Below are 21,428 nucleotides of genomic sequence, written 5' to 3'. Positions count from 1 at the left end.
TTGCACATATGCAGAGCCTGGCCCAACTGTGGCTGATGTTCCATAAACAATATAATAAATATGATAAACCCCTGCCATAGAAATGAACTGTTCCTCCTCATTTTAGGGGCCTGTTTATCCTTCAGGTAAATATTTTCTCTCATATGAATTTTCCCAGTCAAGATTGGTTTGCAAAATGGACCCAGAGGAATCCATATGTGCTGATATTCCCTGGTTTCTCATGGCTTCCCAGTTTGGCTGTAACCATGGTACTGCTGGATTTCTCATGGCTGCATGGCACAATGTGTATCTCATTATTCCTGGCAGCTTTGGATAGCTTTTATGTAGCTGTAAAAATAATTTACATTTCTTGAGCATCTGAAATAAAGATAAAATAGAACTATGACATCGCGAGCTGGAGGTTTGATGCAAATTTATTTATAAATATAAATCACATTTAGAATGCAAAATTACACAAACGTCTTCTACAAATTGCCCATATCATAAAGAAATTATTTCTTTCCTTTTTTTTGAGGATAATACCTTAACATATTATCTATATATTAATGATGTAAATGGAAACTCAGGAGAAAATCCAAAGTGACATTTGGGTGCCCTGGGCTGCTGATGAGATCAGTTATATGACAAAGAATTTTTTCAGTTCTACATCACTGACTTGAAGCTGCTCCACCTCACCTCCACCAGCTGCTCCTGGCCTGGGATGAAATTCCAGCCCTTCTGAAGTCACTTGGGTGCCAAAGGATGTCCAGGAATCACAGTGACATCACAAGTCCACCTTGCAGTGCTCCTGTGAGTTATATGTGCCCATATAACACACCCCCCCCAAACACCTGGGCCAGAAGTTCTATTATTCAAATATTCCAGAATAACATCCTGGGGAAAGCCCAACTACTTGTATTAATTCCAATAATCCCAAGCATCACAAATCCAGGGGTTTTCACTGTCTTTTGGGATTTCAGAATGGTATAAAGTGTTTTTTTAAAAGTGGGATACAAGTGTTGGGTGTTTCCTGGCTATAAAGTTCCTTTGAGCAAATAATGTAACTATCAGTAGTTCTTTGGATTTCAAAACAAGCACAGATTTTGAACACAAACAAGGCTTCATCAAATCACTTTTGCAGATTCTGATAATTTCTCTCTGCTCTAATCTCAGGTTTTTCCTTTTAGTCCCTTCTGGGGCTGGGTTATTTCAACACTCTCCTCTAACACAAGATCTCTGCTCTGGGAAAAAACCTCAGTAGTTGTTTTCTGGATTTTCCAATATATAATCCATATGACGTCTCAGTTTTGATGAAATATTTTAGTATAATATTTCTTCTACTTGATAAAAGTGATGTCCAAACCATCTCAGGAATCTCCATGCTGCCCATCCTGCTGCCACATGGAATTCTCCACTGAACAGTCCTACTTCCATTGCACTTTATCCCCTCAAAAAGGGGGATAATTGTTTCCTAAGGGGAAAAAAAAAGGTGTAAAAATATCACCTGCCAAACCCCTACTCTTTTTTCAATTCTACTTCCACATTGAGGTTAAATACAACTCTGAAATCAAAAGTAATACAGAAAATGACCTTTCCTTCAGTCAGAGCAGTTCCATGAGGTGTTTGCTCACCTGAGCCTCTGTAATTCACACCATAAAAATCACAGAATCATTAAGTTTGGAAAGATCTCCAAGATCATCAAATCCAACTTTCAGTTGAATGTCCACTAAACCCTATCACCCACATTTCTGGGCCTCTGCTCACTGTTTTACCTATAAAAGCATCCAGCTGCATTTTGTTTTGTCATTTTTGTTTTTAATTCCACCTTCTGAGAAACTGCAGAGGGAAGAAATTCCAGAATTACAATTAAAAATTTCATAAAGTGATCCTCTGGAATTCACCAGGTTAAAAACTTTCTGTCAGTGTTTTTGACCATCCCACAAAATTCCTTAGAAAACACATAATTTTTGATTCAGTATCATGAACAACCTATAACACAAGTAAAGTGGATATTCTAGTGGATGAACACTGAGGACATGTTTCTAATTTTATACATTTAGTTTATCAGAAAGGCAGGACATTTTCTAGCCAAGTATTTATTCATCAACATACTCAGAAGGTGCCACGGTGTTGTGGGTAGAAAAAAATCATATTCCCTGAAATCACATTAATTTGGGCATTTGGAGGGCACAAACATCTACTCCAAAGGGTGATGGCTGTGGATGCTCAGCTTTGCATCCTGGATGGGACTGGACCAACCCCATCCATCAGGGCATTGGAATGATGGAGAAATTAAAAAGGAAAAGGAAAAAAGGAAGGTGTACAGACGAGAAAAGCCCTAATTAAGAAGAGCCAAGTTAACTGGAGACTGGTTTAACGAATGTAGAATAGTTTTACACCTCAGGAGGGAATTGTGCTGTTACAACCTCAGGCAGGGCCTGAGCATTTAAGTGCTCCAGTCCCACGGCAGACAATTGGATTTAAGCCCCTGTTTAAGGACAAGGCCGGGCAGGGATGGTTTGCAAGATCTCTATAAAAGCACAACCTTCCATTCTCCCAAACCATATGGGTTTGACTTCCCATATGGAGTGACAAAATAAAAATATAGGCTAAAAATAGCTCTCAAAAAAATGCACTGGCTGAAGGCTGTTTCCTGTGCCACAATTTGATTAGCCTTGTGTTTTATTTCTTCGGCAGCGATTTCAATTTATCTCTGATTTGGAGCATGAAAAGCTGCTTTTATAGTCGCGAGTAGAGGAGAAAAAGGCATCCGGGAAGCAAATATAGAGAGCTCTTCTGGCTTTATAGGAGCTGCAGGAACAAGTAGAATGATTTTAGAGCAGCAGCAAACAAAGTGGTGCTGGGAGATGATCTATCTTTGCAATCTGTATTTAAGTTCGCTGTCAGCCCCTGCGAGAGTGCGGAGCATTAAAAATTCCGTGCAGCTCCGAAGTAACCTAAAGGAGCCAAAAATTGTCAGAGCAGAAATCCCCTGTGCAGAGGGATCCGTGCCAGCACGGCTCCCACCCCGCCCGGCGCCGCGGCCGAGTGGCTCCCTGACAGCTCCTTCTGGCCACCAAAGAGGAGCTGGAGGAGCCGCTCCCGCGGCGTTGACGGATGGTATGGAACACAAACATTCCCATTTGGGCTCTGCTGGAAGGTGCCTTCCTAAAAAATCATGGATTTATCTAGGGGGGGTTTTTTTGAGGGGGAAAAAAAATCCCAGCCACGCCTCAAATCCTGTGTTGGGTGTTGGGCTCCTCACGACAAGGATGACTTTGAGGGGTTGGAATGTGCCCAGGGAAGGGAACGGAGCTGGGGAAGGGGCCGGAGCACCAGGAGCAGCTGAGGGAGCTGGAGAGACTCAGTCTGGGGAAAAGGAGGCTCAGGGGGGGCCTTCTCACTCTCTGCAACTCCCTGACAAGAGGGTGTATTTAGCTGGGGGTCGGTCCCTTCTCCCCGATAACAAGTGACAGGATGAGATAAAATGGCCTCAAGCTGACCGAGGGAGGTTTAGTTTGTACATTAGGGGAAATTTCATCACAGAAAGGGTTGTCAAGGCCTGGCACAGGCTGCCCAGGGCAGTAGTGGAATCACCATTCCTGGAAGTGTTCAAAAACTGTGTGGATGTGACCCCTGGGGACATGGTTTAGTGGTGAACATGTGGGTGGTGCTGGTTGACGGTTGGACCCGATGATCTTAAGGGTCCTTTCCAACCTTCATGATTCTATGATTCTGTGATTCTAAATTCCTTCCCACCTCAGCTGGGGAAGGGAACAAATCATCAGCCAAGCACCTGATCTGCTGATGGCATCCAAGACCTGAAACCTCTGGCTTTGGAGAAGGAGAGAAGATCAGTCTTGGTGGAGCGTTCTGCTACCAAGGAAGATGTATGTTACAATTTGAAGACACAAGAAGTAAATGTCACAGCTGCCTTTCCCAGGAACTACCTTCCCCTCCTGTTGGCATTGGACAACAGCTGGGGAATGGCAGCATGGCAAGAACACATCAACATTCCTCAACAGCAGCTGGACCTGGACCAGACACCCCATGGGATTTTGTGTGCTGGGTTTGAGACTGACACAAGGCAGCTCAACAAGGATCCTTCCTTTGGGATCTGCTCTGAAGCTCCTGCGACTCCAGAAGTTACCTCGGGTTCCTGGGCTTTTCTGCTCCCTGCTTTATGTTGCTGCCTGAGGTTGGAGACCAGGATTTAACCCCCACTCATGCTCCAGTGGCAACATGAGCACAGGCAGCTGTCATTTATTTCTCTGGTCTTGCAGCTCTGCCCAGACCTTACCCACCCGTGTCACCTGCGAGACCCCACGGGGGGTAACTGTCCATTACAGACAGATACTTCTCATTATTTGTGTCTTTTGCCAAAATGAGTAAAGAAATAGATAGATGGCAGACAGACAATGGAAAAAAATCGTGTTCAACTTGCAAGGATGATGGAGAAAGTCACGTCTTGCTTTTCCAGCATTTCAGTTTTCCCACATCCATGAGCCTGCCTGGCTTTATGCAAATAAGTGTGGATTTCCTGCAGGCTCTGACCTTACTTTAATAGCACACACTCTGGGACAGTTTTTGTCCTGTTTCTGCATTAATATTTGTTGCTGTGGGTGAAAAAGTGAAATAAAACTAAGAAATAATGCTGTTAGCAAGCAAAGAGTGCCCCTCTGTTTGGCACCGGAGAGGACAGCAAGCCCTGGTGGGGTAGGGAAGAGTAAGTCCTGGCTCTGGTTCAGCCTAGAAGGAATAAAGAACCAGCAAAGGGCTAATCCCTTCACTGGGCAGGAATCTGGAGTGAGAAAAAACAGCCAGACCAATGGACAGGACCCCGCTCTGGGCGCTGGTCAGGCTTTGGACACACATCTCCACACCACAGAACAACATCTGCCAGAGTCTGGCATAAAGTTCTTCTATTTGATAATTTTCTCTCTTTCACCACTTTGTTAAAGCTCTAAGAATGACTTTTCCAATCTGAGCAAAAGCTCTGCATTTCCCCTTAAAAGTGATTTTTGTAATCTAACAAATATTAAAATCCGAAGGGGGAAAATAAAAGATATCTAGAGTGGGAAGGGGCTGAGCTTCAGAAGCTTTGGAAGAGAAAGGATTAGAAACCAGCAAACCAGCTTTTCTCTAAAGAATTTATAGAGAGAGAAAAAAAAAAAAGAAAACACTTTGGAAACAATTATTTACAAAGTTCGAAGTATTTGGTACCCTTTGCTTTGGTAAGATAAGGGGCAACAAACAGCATCCATAGTCATGAGGAGTCGGCCCAATTACTTCTGTCAGCAAATCTAATTTTACAAAACATATTTCTGCTAGGAAGAACACTTTCCTTGCTTCACGTTCCTTTTTACATTGCTAATAAGTCTCTTAGCAGTAGATTAGAAGAGCCTCTTCAGCCAGGAACAGGCGGATGGCCCTGAGCGCAGCCAGAGGTCTCTTCTCCGGAAAAACGTGATTGAAGCCGAGGAGAATTTCGCCTGAGGAGGTTCCCTGCAGGTGTTTGGTCCCGTGTCTGTAACCTGTGTTGTTACAGAAACTGCTAATGATTAGGATTATTGCACTTACAGCCTTCAGAAACATGATCTAGGGCTGTTCTGACCCTTTTCCCTCTCCTGACCTGTGGAAATCAAGAGGGGTTTTTCAGGGCTCCGTGCCCAGAGAGCAGAGCAGAGCCCACCTGCCTGACAACCTGTGCAAGGCTCACAAACCTTCCAAAGGTGGCCAAAATGATCCCAAACCTGTGTGAAACCCTGCCACCTGCCGAGCCAGGTAAACCTTTTAAGGCAATGTAAGTTCAGAAGGATTTAATTTCAGTAAAAAGATGATGGATGAGAGATGAAGATGACCAAGGACAGCCCTCTCCAGGTGGCACCGATGGGTCCCACTTTCCCCAGCTCCAGATGTTTCCTGAGGAGATGCTGAAAAGCCCGTGGCTGTGCTCTCTGGAGGGGAACAGCAGGAGCTGCACTGAGGCAGGAAGATGAGCAGTGGGTACAGGAGACAAACAGAGAATTAAAACTTTTTGGCACATCACAAGAACAATCTGGAAAAAAAAAATTGTAGTCTATTTGTGGATAAATACAATTTTATCAACTCTGCTGAAGGCAATGAGAAGCCTCAGGCTGCTTTTGGTACCTCACCTGCACCTGGAAAATAAATGCAGTGTCTTGATTCCCCCAGAGAAATGGTCACTTATGCAAAGAGAACAATGGAGAAAAAGATCAGCTTCCAGCTTTTCTGGGCAACTCTGATTTGTGCCTGGGCACCTCGCTGAAGAACAGAGATTGGAGGTGTCCTTGGCCATCCCAGACATTATAAAAAAGCATCTGAATCTAATTCCTGCACACAGAAAATGGGCTAAATTCATTAAATCAAATTATTCCGTTTCAGTTCCTCGCTTTCCACGATTTTGTTTGTTTCAAAGGCTTTGTGGCAATTAATGTCAAAGAGCTAAGTAAATGTTTTCTTGTGTTATGTGGAAGATGATGTCAGGCAGTGATGGGAGCGAAACACTGACTTTGTACAACTGTTTGTACCTCTGATAGGACTGACTCATATTGGGAGATTATAGAAAATGCATTCTGTGATTATATACCCCCCTAGAGGCCCCATGGAGGTGAGATTATGCAACTCACACTGTTATTTTACCAGGAAAAAAATGGACTAAGTAAATAAAAAAGCTGCAGGATGTGACTTCATTGTGCACTGTTGACACCTGCTTATATGATTTAAAGGATGTTACTAAGAATATCAGAGTGGCTAATGTAAATGATGAAGAAATCAGAGGTCAGTAATATAATAATAAATATTAGCATAGGTTTCCCAAGGCCAGGAGTGCCTGAAATGGTAATTGGAATTATGATTTTGCTCTTGAATTATGTGCTACTGAAAATACTTTGGTCGCTGCTGCTTTCCTGGAACTGCTCCATTAAAGCCAAACAGAGACACTCTCTGATCCTTCTTAATCCAAGAAATAATGCCAGCTTTTCCTAAGGATGCTTTTTCTTTCATGTGGGCACCCACCTCACCCTGTGCATTAGGTTGTTGTGTTAGAGGGAGGTGTTGGGCTGCAGGGACGTGGTTCCTACAGCTCCAGGTGCTGCTCTGAGGATGCAGCATCTCAACTCTGTCATCCCTGTTGGATATCCCAGGGTAAGGTAGAAAACCAGGAAAAATTCCTCATAACTGCACTGCAGGCACAAAGGAAGCTTCTAAACCCTCCTCAACCACAAGCCACTTCCCTATGGGACACCAGAATAAAGTGCTCTCAAAATGCATTAATGCAATAGGCAATAGATTAAATTTGATGAAAGACTGGTCCAAACAATGTGGTTTCAATTGACAAAATACCTGCAGCTCACAGTACTATTTACAGCACCACTGAATTACCCTGGACACACAGAAGACACACAAAAAAATGTGGCTACAGCTTTAGAATAATTCATTTAGGGGTTATCTGGCAACACCTTGTGCAGCAAAAAATCAGCCCAGCAGCCAGGCTGGTGCTGAGGGGAAATTCCAGAGGGCGAGGGGCTGGCAGTGGCTTTAAAATCATTCTTCACCTGCTTTCTCCAGCCCTCCCTACAACGAGTTTATCCCAGAGGGGTCTGAAAGTCAGTAATTGGAGTTGCTGGGTGCTGACTGCGGTACCTGGGGATTCCTGGCGGCCGCTTGGGAAGTGCTGCTCAATCAGATTTTTACAGGGAAAAAAACTCCACCGTCTAATCCTGTAATGCTGTCTGAATATTGTTGGGCTGTTTGCCTTTAATGCCTCTAACTCCTTGCTGATGGGCAGCTCACAGGAGTCACGTTTGAGCTGGTGTCTGATGCTGGAACAGCAGAGAAATCCGGATCCGCCACGAGTGTTTCAACGCGGTTACGCAAAAGTCTAAAATTAGGTCATAAATTATATAATCCTGCAAGGAAACAACGAATTTAATGACTATGCCAAACCAGAGATAAAAGCTGAGGAAGGAAATAGCATCTTGCTCATTAAATATTAAGGATCAGATCCTTCAAACATTTTTCCAGTGATGAACTCTGTGGGAGTTTGGCATCTGTATTTGTGTGTGTTCTATAGAATGTGCTTATACATCATATACAAGTGCTGGATGTGATTTATGGAGCACACACACATAGTAAGTATATTTATAATGCATAAATACACTCCATCAAGAGCAGAGAAGGTGATTAGTGAGAGTTTCCTAAGAGGTTTAATCAGATATTTTGATGGCTTGTTTCCAGTGTTCCTCCAAAGGCATTTTTCATCACAGGGTGCTGGGAAGGAGCAGGTAGAGGCATCTCCTTTCACACTTACAGCAGCAGCAGATATCACAGAGCAGCTCTGCCTCCTCTTTGGGATTGAAAAACCCTGGGAAACAAGAAAGATTACCAAGATATAACAATGGATTTGAAAATTCCCTGCAACCTGTGAATCCCTCCCCTAATGCTGCTGTGCCCCAGCCTTTCTCCAAACCTTTCACAAGGCACATCTGGTTTGATCTGCTTGAAAGAACACAGGGCCAGGTCTTGTGCATATTCCCTGAGAAGTTTGAGGTGATTCCCCTGGGACTGATGGCTGTGCTGATGTCCTGAGTATGTTACTGAGAGGGAATGGGAATCTCTGATGGAAAAAGGCAGATTGTGCTCCGGTCCTTGCTGTCGTCAAAGCCTCTCTGATAACCATGTCCTTTTCTTCAAAGATTGGAGTCATTTGTGGATTGACTATATAATCCTTGTGCTGAAGCCTGGGAAAACTGCTGTTGATGCCCTTGGCAAATTCTTAGCCTAAAAAAGCATGAAAAAGAGGACCAAGTAATTTCAATTCCATAAAATACATTAAATGCAGCACACAGGTATGTAAATGGGAAACTCCATAACTGTAATTTGCCCATTTAGAGCCTGATCTAAAGGCTATAAAAGTTAATTTGAAATCTTTTCATTGATTTTAATGGCCTTTAGATCAGGCCCATATTATTCACTGCATATCATGTTTGTTTCAGTGCAATACTGTATTTATGTAAAATGTAAATTATGCGGATTATAACACATAGGGAGCCACTGCTTATTGTGCAAGGGCAAAGCTTGTGAAGTTACTGCCTTTAACAACCCCCACAAAACATTAAAAAAATCCAAATAAAGTCCCAAATAATGATTAGACTTTTTAAAAGTGAGATCTAAAAAAAATGAGGAGGCCTTCTTTTCGTTAGATACTAATACAACCTAAATGTATTTTAAGCATCATGAAATCCAAATGGAATTTCACACAATTCCTCATTTCCGACTGCAGCGGTGCAACAAAAAAATTACATGTAAATGATTCAAAACCTCTTGAAGAAAGAGCACTTTTTTTTCTTTTTTTCTAATTTGGGGAGAGAAAAAAAAAAAAAAAAAGGTTTCAACCCAAGCTCAGCAAGGGATAACAGCATTACAGTCTGTGCACGGAGAATTTAGCCCCTCATAATTCTAAATCCTTCTCAAACGCTTTATTGCTATAAGGTGGCTCATACCAGTCTCTACACAACAGGACTCCCATAGCATTAACCATGAGAGATAGGCTTCCAGAAAGAAACTATAGCAAAGTAATTGTAAATCTCTAATGATGCATAAAACCAAGCTGAATTGGTCCTGAATTCTCAGCATAAAAGAAATGAACCATCAGAAGAACCAATTCTGGTGGCAGTATAACACAGCCCAGTGTGGGAACTGTTTATGGGGTTTGCTGCAGTGGAAATATTCCTGCTAATATGCAAGTGATAGGAATTCATTAAAAATGCCCCAATGCTGCAAGATCTTGTGATGCCACGTGTGACATTAAAAACAACTCGTTAGCCAAAAAGAAAACCTCCTCTGTACCAGAACAGTTCCCTGCCCATCCCAGTCACTGCCAGATTTCTGTACCATGAGCTCAGTGGGTTCTGCAGGGTTTTAAAACCACCTTGCAAGATTTCCAGGTTTTGTGCACCGGGGTGGGTTCAGCTGCACCAGGCTGGGCTTTGTTGGAACTGTGCCTACCAAGACATGCCCAGGGGCTGCATGGACAGAGCAAACTGAAGCCTCATGCCCCTCCCCTGCTGTGCCCGAGAGGACACCTGGGATGGGACTTCCAGTGATGGCCTTCAAGGGGACATGACCACAGACAGTCAGGACAGGGCTGTCCCTGCTGGTGTGCCAACAGAAACCCAAAACCTCCTGTTTCCTCAGACAGTTTAGTCAACTCCTGCTGGATAAGCACCCAACAAAATATTTAAATTATACCATTTAATTAATTAATTATGCAATCCACAAACTCCAGCAATGAACCAGGCGCACTCCAGAGCCCTCAATGCACAAATCTGGATCATCACCCATTAATCCAAGACAACTTGCTCCAGAAGCAGATCAGATGGTCAATCTGAGAGACTAGAAATCTCTTCCTCATGCCCAAACCAGAGGTCCCACACGTGTCCCCACACGTGTCCCCACACAGCCTCACCCAGGAGCTCCAGTGGGGCCACAAACCTGATTTTTTTGAGCTGAGAATCCGGTCGTACTTCGTGTCTGGGACATCTCTGGCTCTTTTTCCACACTGCCAAGAGGTGTTGCAGGGCATGCTGCTTTTCCAGCACCAGGGCATCTGTCCACTGAGAACTAGATTGACAAGGCTGAAATGGTTGGGTTTGTCTGCTTGATCATTTCACAACTCTTCGAGCCAGACATCTGAGAGCTCGGCTGCATCATTGCACCGTGTCAACACTGGTGGAGGCACAGATTTGAAATCTGCATACGTGGACAAAAAAAGGGTGGATCTGAAATTAATTAACATTACCAGGCACTACCTAGAGAAATATTTACCATAATAATAAGCATGCATCAAGGAATGTCACATTCACTGCGTGGTTTTTAGTGAAGCTGCAGTTTTTGAGGCTGGTAGGTGGGACTCCAAGGTTTAGCAATAACTTCTCGATTTATAAAAGCATTTTAAAGAACTCTCTTACCAAAATATCACTGATTTAAAGTCAGATTAAAATGAAATGAAACACAAGTGACACACTGGGGTTTTCTATGCTTGCAGCTGGCATCTCTCTGCACCACACAGTACATGTGAGTTATAAAACATCCCTTAACTATGTGTAGGTGCTGCAGCCTTATCTATAATCCCCGTGGAAATTGTGGAAAGAAAAGGTAAACAATTTCACAAGGGATTAAAAAATAATAGTAAGAAGTGCATTGGTCTCACTCTGTTTTGACTGTGGTTTATGAAAAAAAGGGGAGAAATGAAGTTTTTTGTTAAATATCCTCCTTGTACATATATATAATAATAAAGGAATGGGGAAATCAAGGCAAGAGGGATGAAAGAAATTACCTAATTCCCACTTCTGAAAACTTCCTTCACACTGGCGAGGTGCTGGCGCTGTGACCATCTCTTATTTCCCTGTGATTTAGGGCTCCTACCCTGTGAGCAATTCATAGATGCTCATCTTGGAGATAAAAGTCCAACCTACTGGACCCATTGCCCCAAGGATCTCACAGCAGGAAATGCTCTCCAAGGTGCTCCATCCGACAGTTCTATATTCCAAGGCACCCCCATTTTTCCCAATCAAAATCAGAACAACTCTAATTAAATCTAAACAAGAAGCTAAAGTGAGATGAATGGTTTATAGGTGCCTCATCCTTCCCTGCATTGATTAATAGATAAAGAATTCCCCCCTCCACCACCTCAGCTGACAAACCCTGCTGTAATTATTCCTTGCACACGATGATCTGGAAGCACAGTCACTCCAGCAGGGACACTCCAGCTCCCTCTACATACATTTTGTGCTGGTTGGCTGCACCCACCAGGTATTTACATTCCATTAGTCTTGTCTTTGTATTCAGAGTTTCTCAACACGGTTTTCACTCAAAATCAAAGCAGCAGTGGTCACCCTTGCATGCAATGCCATTACTTGTGAGCCAGGTTTGCAGTGTGGGCAGTGTCCCCGGGCTCTGCTGATTCCTGGTGCCCAAAGAACTGCTCTGTGAGTTTTATTTTTCCTTTTGTTTTCCCTGACGTTGTCACTCTGCTCTGTAAGTGAGCAGCAAATACAATTTTCTTTCACATACGGATGAAACTTTGCTGAAACTGTGCCTTTGCCCCCACAAAATCAATGCCAAAATTGCTCCAGAAGATGCCTGACCACTTGTGGAGCAGAGGACACTGCAGGGGCTGCACCAGATATTTTCTGGCCACCCTGGACCAGATAGAGCCACCCAGAGATGGGCTCCAACTTTTGGAGAATGCACTGATTGAGCTTATTTACAAGGAGTTTACTCTTAGAATAATGCAGTTATTAAAGTATGAACCAGCAGCAGGCAAGAGATGCATCTTAGTCTCATCCATTGATTACTCTACAGCTGAAGTTTTGCAAGGGGCATCCAGCCCTTGAGATGGATATCCCTGTGCTGGAAAAACGGAAATCAATAAATCTATTCAGAAAAACATAATTTCATTTTGCTTCTTAACCAGAAATTGAGATACACACATTTCTCTGGCTTAAATATATCCTGTGTTACATAAGTAATTGTTTTGAACCCACTCTAGGACACAGTCAGAGACATGACTCCAATAACACATTATCAGTAAAACAAAGCAAAACAGTTTCATGTCCCTGCTGGGTTTGTATATACACTCTTAAATGAGCAGATTGTCTCGTTATCCACCCTGATCTGGTCATTGGATGCTGAGGCACAGCTGTCACAACAGGTGCCCGAGCGTCTCCCCCTTCATGGCACCGCGGTTGCTCTCTGGAGTTTGTTGTCAAATTCCTCTGGTGGCTTTGCTGTTCCCTGTCCTGCTCTTCCCAGGTTCATAATTACTTCTGAAATCACCCAGAGCTGGCTGACTCTGCATGTGATAAACCTTCATCTCAGGCATCAGTGCTTCTTCCCAGGTTCCTGTTCCACGTCCCACCACACGACACCAGGTTATCCATTAGTTTTGGCCATGGGTTTCTTACCTGGACCTTTCTCCATCTTTTTTGGTGCCTCCAGTGACCATTTCTACTGAATGAAATGCCCAACACTGTGTTGCAGGAGATGCTTTGGGACTATGCAGGGCTAGAGGCTGATTCCTCCACTAGATCAGATCATCTCCCCCCATGCCAAGCGACAGCAGGAGTCTCCAGTGACTTGAGAATTTCCATGGGCTCTTTTCCAACATTATATTTAATGAGAAAATTTTTTGAAAAATAACTCTTGTGCCCAAAGATATCACCCCCTCACTTTTGTTTCTCTTTAACTCCGAACCTGGTGGTTTGGAGTTCCCAAAATTGAGTGCAGAACTCTCCCCTCCTGTTCCTCTCCTCTCACTGCAGATTTATACATCCCATTTTCCCACTGAGCTCAGCACTCACTGGGGATATTTTACTGCCCAAAATCCTGAGAGTTCTTCAATTATCAGCTCTGTGCCACTGTGCACTAACAAAGTTTATCTGATACTGCAGCATATCAAACATTTGTAGTTCTGGAACAAATGTTTTCTTAGCTGGAAGCAAATCCCCTCTGATGTTAAAGTACCTCCAAATAAAGAGACAATTTTATGTGATTTTTTTTCCTTTTGTCTTCAAGGAATATATTGTAGATTGAGGGCAAAATATACACACTCCAACCTCTTTTATGTTTTGTAGACATCAGAATATAGAGCTTGATTTCCAAAGTGCTATAATCCATCAGTCTCACTGAATTCCAAAGGCTGGTGAGGGAGACAGATAGACAAAAAGCCAGCTAGGTAACCTGTATCAATGCCTTGAAGCACTGAAAGGACTGGACGAGTAAAAGCCAAAGATTTCTATAATTTTCCTTCAATAAAATTACAAAGGAGCGAGGAAAACATCCAGCTTTTGATTTGCAGAACAAATAGACTCAGTACACTACTAATACCAATTTTTTCTCCCTAAAACCCCATAGTTAGGGGTCTATTTCAAGTTTCATCCATTTGGGATTGAAATATATTTCCCCTTCTAACTTACCCTTCCAGTTCTGCCTTCCCTGTCTTACAACACAGTCCAACACCTACAGAAACAAGACCTCCTTGAACTTGAGCACAAAGTATTACAAAAATCCTCAATGCATTGCCACCATTTTAATGCAATTTATCACTGAAAAGCAAAACTAAAGGCAGTGTCATGGGTTCATCCATATTTCTGTGGGTCAATTACACTTTAAGGAATTCATCCTCGATGTTGTTACACTTAACAGCTCTTTGGGTAGATTAATTATCATGAGGAGCTAAACTGACTGAAATTCTTGCTGCCTTAAAACTGAATAAATAATTCATCCTTCTCTTCCTTGTTCTCCCACTTTTCCCATATTTAATATGAAGTAGTTATTGCTGGTGTGTGTGGCCTGACCCTGCCCAGGATGGGAAGTGTCCCAGGCTGGTGTTTGATCCCTCGCTAAACCAAAATGGGAGCAGCTCATTTGCTCTGCTGGGGTGAAAATATTCCTGAATTCAGGTACAGACTGATTTTTAAAGAAAATATAAATCTACAACACATGCAAAGAAACTCAGGGAGGTGAAAACTGATTTGGGGAGAACCAACCAGAACAGAAAACCAACGTGCACAAAACCAGGAATGTCAAGGAGAGGATTTTTGCCACAGCTTTTTTTGTCTTTGTTGGTTTTTGGGTTTTTTTGTTAGTGGTGGTGATCTCTTGTTTTGGTTTTTTTGTTTGTTTGTTTGTTTTTTCCTATATCTTGTTCTAATCCCTTTATTTTATGGCTTTACTTAACACACTTTCTCCAAAAATGATTGAGCAGCATAAAAGAAACCTGCATTTCTGCCCACCATGGCTGAAGGTAATGGAACACAATCCCTCCCATGGTTCAAAAAGCAGGAGTTTCAAACCCACTCTCAGTTTCAGCTTTTCTATAGCTATAAAACCTCCAGGTTCCATATTATTAACCTCTGTCTATTCAAGCACCCCAAAAAGGTGGCTGTGTCACCTGCTCAACCTGAAGTTCGAGACCTTTCTGGGTGAGGAGACATTTTAGAGCATAACAACTACAGAAAATCCTTATCAAAGCTTGGGGGAGGGTTGGAATTACCAGTGGTTATCAGTCAATAATTGTTAGAGTAACTGATGGACAAGGGGTAACCCTTCCCATGCAATTCTGCTGTGGGAATGAGAAAAGCAGCTGGAAGGAATTCATAACAAGAACCTTGCAGAGCTCAGAGAAATGTGGTGTATAAACAGATTATTTATTCCTGTGGATATTGATGAGGAATGAACTGGATTTGGCATGTCTGGGAAATATCCCCACACTCTAAGCCATCCCAGCTCCCTGGGGCTCAAGGTAAAAACCTCCCCTGTAACTTAGGAGAACTTGGGAAAAAGAAAGCACTAAATATCTGGCTGGCTAGAAATACAGAGGTTGAACATTCCCCTTGCACATTTTTCATTTAATTAGTATTTCCTGCGGGTTTTCAGTGTAATGAGTCATTGATTATTGCAAGGAGTGCTTTGTAGGGTAAATTAATTCATTTAAGAGAAACAGTAAGAAGCGTTAAGTAGCCAGATAAATAAATAAAAGGCAAAGTGTGTGGGTTGCAAGTCAGGCCCAGGGGAGCCCCATTTCTGTAAATCAGCTCCTCAGTGAGTACACCAATACCTGCCCTCCTCTTTACCTGCACCTACACCTTCTATAAAATATGAAAAATCCCTATAGATAAAGCAAATATAACCAAAACTCAGTTCCTCTGTTGAAAATTACATTCACTGAGACAAGATGATAGTTAATTACATGAGAAAATATATGCCAAAAATGGATTTTCCATTTAATTTAGAGAAAACTTCTATCTGGTGCATGTTCACTTAGACTAATAAATGGCCTTTTTAAAAAGAAAACAAAGAAGGAAGAGTAAAATAACTACATTTATGGTTAAAAAGAAAAAACTTGATGTTTGGAGGAGCTGGCTGTACCTGTGAAATTAATCTTAAAATATGGGCATGGGACAAGACTAAAGATATTTAAGTATATATTACCTGGCTTTTCCCAGTGTTTCCAAAAAGATTAAATTCTCATGAAAAAGTCATTGAAACAAGAAACACGTTCAATGCAAACAAAGATGGAAAAGGAGTCACCTTCCTCCTTGGGACAGCTCTGATTCTTCTTCAGCTGAAGTTATATCAGGTATTTATCAATGTATTTATGCAGGATGTGGTTTATCCAACAAGTCAGCAAAGAGTAAACGTGCAGCTCGATTTTGAGAATTACACACAGGGCAAAACTACACTAAAGCAACAATATAATCCCTCCTGACCTTGCCCTGAGACCAGTCCCACTGCCAACCAACTGGGATCAGAAAGGATTTTGCACTAAAATACCTTAGAGGTGGTGAGGTTCATGGAGATCCCAAACTCCCTGCAGTGTTAAACTGTATAAATCCAGAGTAAATGTTGCCTCACATTTGGACTGCACACGGAGCTGCAGCATCCATGCCTATCTTGATGGTTTTTAATGCTGAGAAGGGTTCCCATCGTGCTGTGAAGTCTCATTTTGGCTCTGCAAGACCTGCCCTTTAGCCTTGGAAACCGAATTTTAGATGGCCAAAAACACGGCACGAACATCCAAGTGCACAAAGGTAACAACCCCCTCCGTTTCCAAATATTTCTTCGATTCAAACCACAAAGAAAGAGATAAGAAGTACCTTTATATAGGAAATTATTCATAGAAATCACACTCTAAGCGGGAGGAAACGCTAAATTCAAGAAATAAATTAGTCATTTATAATATGCACTCAGATCTAGCCTGAGATGTGCTATTAACTCATTTTAAGCTGCAAAACTCCAGGGACACAAGCCACGTTTTCCATGCTGGGACCTGCACAGGCAGATTTAAAGCCCATTAACGGTGTTCACCATCACCAGCACTGTGAGATGGCCTCACTGAGCCAAGTCTGAGCCTTGACAGAGCACATTCCATCTGTCTGAGGTCCTGCTTACAGCAGGGAGCACTTATCAGGCTACAGAACAGCCGACTTAAAAGCTCAATTTAAAATAGGGGGTGTAAAAAGTAGCACGGAGTCCTTTCCCTACCTGGAGATCCCTGTTTTCCCAAGAGATGGGTTCTAAGGAGCCACTGTGTATTATTTTCTGCTGGTCAATGAGCTGCCTGCAGTGGGACACAGCCTGGGGGCAGATCTGCAGAGGAGTAACTCAGCCCTGCTCACTGTGTCCAAGAGCATCTCCAAGGGAGCATCTCCCAGGGAACACAGGGAGCTCAGGAAGTTTCATTTCCTTGGCATGAAAAAAACAAATAATGACAAGAAACCTGCCTTTCCAACGTCAGCAAACAGGTGAGTGGGAACAGATCTACAAACTTTGGGGTCATTTCAATGACACAAATCTGCTTATTTGACAACACAAAGCTGAGGGGTGTCTCTGAGGAGAATGTAGAGGTGGGAAGGCCCTGGAATAAGTTGCTCCAGAGGAGTTGTGGATGCCCCATCCCTGGAAGTGTTGCTTGGAGCAGCTTTGTCTAGTGGAAGGTGTCTCTGCCCATGGCAGGGGGTAGAAGAAGATGATTTTTAAGGTCCTTTCCAACACAAACCATCCTGTGATTCCATGATTTACATTTTTGACCTTGGACTGGCTACAAGATGAAGTTGAAACGGTTGTTTACACTGAGCCTTTTTTTTCCAGATCTGTTTGATTGTTAAAAGTAATCATAGAACCATAGAATGGTTTGGGTGTGAAGGGACCTTAAAGATCATCTGATATTGGTATGCAGTGGGAATATTCACAAAAAGAGCTGAGTTCTGCCCTATTATTATCTTGGTAAAATATTTTTTTATTTTCTTAAAGCTGCATATGTTGATCCTCGCAATACCTTACAAATAATGCATTTATCTATCATTTAAATCACACATTATAATTTATAGGTTAGTTATTTTATTTTGGTGTCAATCAAAACGGGAAGCTGTATGAAAGAGCTTAGATTTGGAGAAAGATTTTTCATGGTAAGCTTTAATAAACTCATGATGACATTATAAGAGCTATCACAGAAAAACCTGCCATCTAATAATAAGCTTGTTCCTGTTTATTTAAATGTTCCACCTTGTACATGTTTGTAAGAAATTAATCATTACAGCAGAGTTAAACCTACAGAAATAGGTGAGTGTGCTCTGGCTGAAACCAGCAGCACTGAGCTCTGCCTAACCTGTGAGAAGTGGGTTTGGGATTTCAGCCCTTTTTATGGCAGAATCCAACATCCTTCTGCAGATGTGTGTGGTGTTTTGCCCAAATAACTCCTGTGTGAGGCAGGGTGGAGATGACCATCCAAGCCCTGTCCTCCCACAGCCCTGTCCAACCTGACCTGGAATGTTCCCAGGGATGGGCCATCCAACAGCTCTCTGGGCAGCCTGTTCTGGTGTTTTATCACCCTCACTGTAAAGCAATTTCCTCCTAAGCCTGTCTTGCCCTTACCCCACCAGGCTGGAAGCTCCGGTGGCTTCCAGCGGTCCCTGGAACACCCCCATGAGATGGTGGAGGTCCTGCAAGGCAGCCACCTGCTCTCTTGCATTCCACAAACTAAATTACATTCAAAATGTATTCATCAAAGCCATTCCTGAGGAAACAGCTCTGCCAACACCATGAACCCCAAAGCATACCCATGTTCTGTGATCCCAGGGGAGCACAGTCATCCTGCCTGCTCCTCTCGCAGAGGCCAGGACAGAGCACAAGCCATCGACTCCTGGAGGTTGCACAAACACAACAACCACCCTCTGCCTGCTGTCTGTGCCACGGTGGTCAAGCACTGACACTCCTTCCTGCCTCCCAAGCACATGGTAGAGCTCTGGAGCTGTTGATAAATGAGATTTCAGGACGGGCTGTGTTAGATCCCAGACATTTGCGCTGGTAGCGCCGTGTCCCGCTGTGCTCCAGCCAACCACGGCCATATGGACAGTGGGAGCACCACTGGCTACATGTGCTGGTGGCCCTCGGGTCAGAACTGGCAGCAGCACTGCCCGGCCTCCCTCCACATGCCCAGAGCCACCCCCATAAATCACACACTGCAACACGTCTCCAGCAGTCTGGAATCCATCCAGCTGGACCATGGGCACGGATCATCCACCTCTTGGCACTGTGGTGGAGGGCAACGGCAGCACGAGGTGCCAAATGCTCTCCATGGGAAAGGGATGTTCCCAGTGGGAATGGGATGTTCCCCTGGAGCAGTGCAGGGCACCAGCCCAAATCACCTCAAGACCTAAACAACCCCTGGTCTTTCTGCCACCCTGTAGAGAAATGAGTCCACCTCAACTGGCATCAGCATTTCTGCATAGAGGTGGAAAGCAAAATTTCCTCTTTCAAAGAAGAAACCCCCTCTCACACCCACCTCTTCCAGCATTTTTTCCCCATCCAGAGCAAATTGTTGTTGTTTTCCTGCAGAAAGGAGCAGGTCAGCCTGTCTGATTCAGAAATATCATTTGCCTCCTTCCCCCAACATGGTAAACTCTTCAGTTTCTGCCACCACTAAACATACAAATAAATCAAGATATGATCTGCTAACATATTCAAAAGGATGTTTGGCCAGAATATATTTTTTTTAGCTTCAAACATCAATTTCATTCCGTAATGAATACATATTGTGTCTCATAACATTTCATTTTTCATACATTTAGCAAAATTGCTTAACTGATACTATTTTTTCCCCCCCAAACAGCTTTATTCCTACACTAAAAACATGCAAATCAAAGCCTTGCACTCTTATATAATGTGCAGAATTCCCTACTGTTGGTTCAATCGCTAAATTATAAAATATTCATAATAACAGTATTTTTTTACAATATTAATTTGGTATCTTGCCTGTTTTATGAAAATCACATGAAGATACAAGGACAGGATTTTACAGGCCCCTATATTTCCATTTTGCTTTGCTCCCCTCTCCAGAGGGGACCCTCCCCAGCACCCACCACGTACTCCACACGCCGGGAGAGCCTTATCGGAGACGCCGAGGCACATCCAGCCTCACTTCCTAAGCTTAATGCCCTTTGCAATTCTTGTCTGAGCAGTTGTTAGCTGAAGACAAGACGACTTATTTCTATTCATTCCCTGCATAATCCACCTCATGAATTCACACCTCACCTACCGCACATTCAAGGGCCCAGAAACACACAATATTTCCTACTGTGTGTTTTAAACCCACATCCTCCTGGAGACACGATAAGAGCTTAATAGCTTTGACACTGCTCTGTTTTCATATTCATGCATAAGTTATGGATACAGCAACAGATCAGCACTTCTTTGTGCTTGGCAGTGGCTCTGCTTCGCTGCCTTAAACTGTCTGAGTCAAGGCCACGTTTTAATGCCATAGACGCCCCATTCAATACCAGTGTGACCACATTTTAAAAGCCACCCTGTACCACTTCATTGCCGCAGATGTCCTTTACATCTGGCAAAGGGCCGTTTCTCTGCATGTCAACAGTAATTCAGTTTAACAGCTGTCTCTTTTGACAAGCTTAGTGTCAGACTCTAAAATGACAGGGTGACAGTTTTCCTTTTCTTTAACAGAACGTAGTGCAAATTAACCGTTTGAGTGCGGGATCACCCGGCGCCTCCTCAGTGTGGTTTTCAGAGTCAACGGAACAGGATTAGGAACTGTTGGTATTGACAACCGAAAAGGAAAACCTTTAGGGCCTAACACTGCCCTGGACCTGAGAATTTTTACCTGAAGTCTGGGTTTCAGCACCCAGAAAAGCTTAAATTCAGTTGAAATCGATGTCGGAGGCAAACGCTGGGAATTTGCGAAGTGAAATGGGAAGTGATTTTCCTGAATTGCATAAAGACACAGGAGAATTTTCCACACAGTTACAGAATCACAGAACATGCTGAGTTGGAAGGGACCTGTAGGATCACTGAGTCCAACCCCACAGGACCATCCCCCAAGAGTCACACCATGTGTTGAGAGCATCAGCATTTGTTAGTGCAGCAACTGCAGGAACCCTGAGTCTCAGCTTTCCAACAGCACTTAGTACACAAAGGTTTTCCCCCAAATTTCAGGCACCCAAAAGCACCCCAGCATAATTTCTGTAGGACTACAACTATGCCTGAGATAATACTGTGCATCCTAATGATTGAAACCTTTAGCTCAAAAACCAGCTTGTGGACAGGAACAAAGTGCCACGGTGATTTATGAACCACAGTAAATGCTACAAATACACTGCTTTCATCTGGTGCAAGAGTGAGCTTCATGAGGCTGTATTAGGCTCACATAAAAATGAATTTAAAAATATAAACCTTACACTACATGTATTTAAACCATGTGCTGATATAAGGTATAAACTGAGTCACTTCCTTGTGTCCATGTTCTACCAGGGCTAAGCAGTAAGGACAAAGGTTGCCTCCCTGATTCAGTTCTTGGCCAACCTCAAAGTAATTGCAGTGGGACTTTACTCCAGTTCACATAATTTATATTA

The 21,428-nt window shown here is 43.1% G+C and overlaps 1 long non-coding RNA gene across 9 annotated transcripts in view; it reads right to left on the bottom strand.

The window, feature by feature from the left end:
- Window positions 1-402: 402 nt before the first annotated feature.
- LOC127470821 (uncharacterized) overlaps window positions 403-21,428 on the bottom strand; it is an 86,897-nt gene continuing 65,871 nt past the window's right edge. For 7 of the 9 annotated variants that reach the window (XR_007904405.1, XR_007904413.1, XR_007904403.1 and 4 more), the window contains 3 exons: window positions 10,495-10,752; window positions 8,471-8,781; window positions 7,912-8,365 (listed from right to left, as the gene is read on the bottom strand). This is a non-coding gene — a long non-coding RNA (uncharacterized LOC127470821). The other 2 variants (XR_007904421.1, XR_007904406.1) reach the window with 2 other exon arrangements.

This window comes from Manacus candei, unplaced genomic scaffold (genome assembly GCF_025592945.1).
Source record: "Manacus candei isolate 608988 ecotype Guabito, Panama unplaced genomic scaffold, ASM2559294v1 h1tg000003l, whole genome shotgun sequence".
Lineage (NCBI taxonomy): Eukaryota > Metazoa > Chordata > Aves > Passeriformes > Pipridae > Manacus > Manacus candei.
This window is presented reverse-complemented; position numbering and strand designations above follow the sequence as displayed.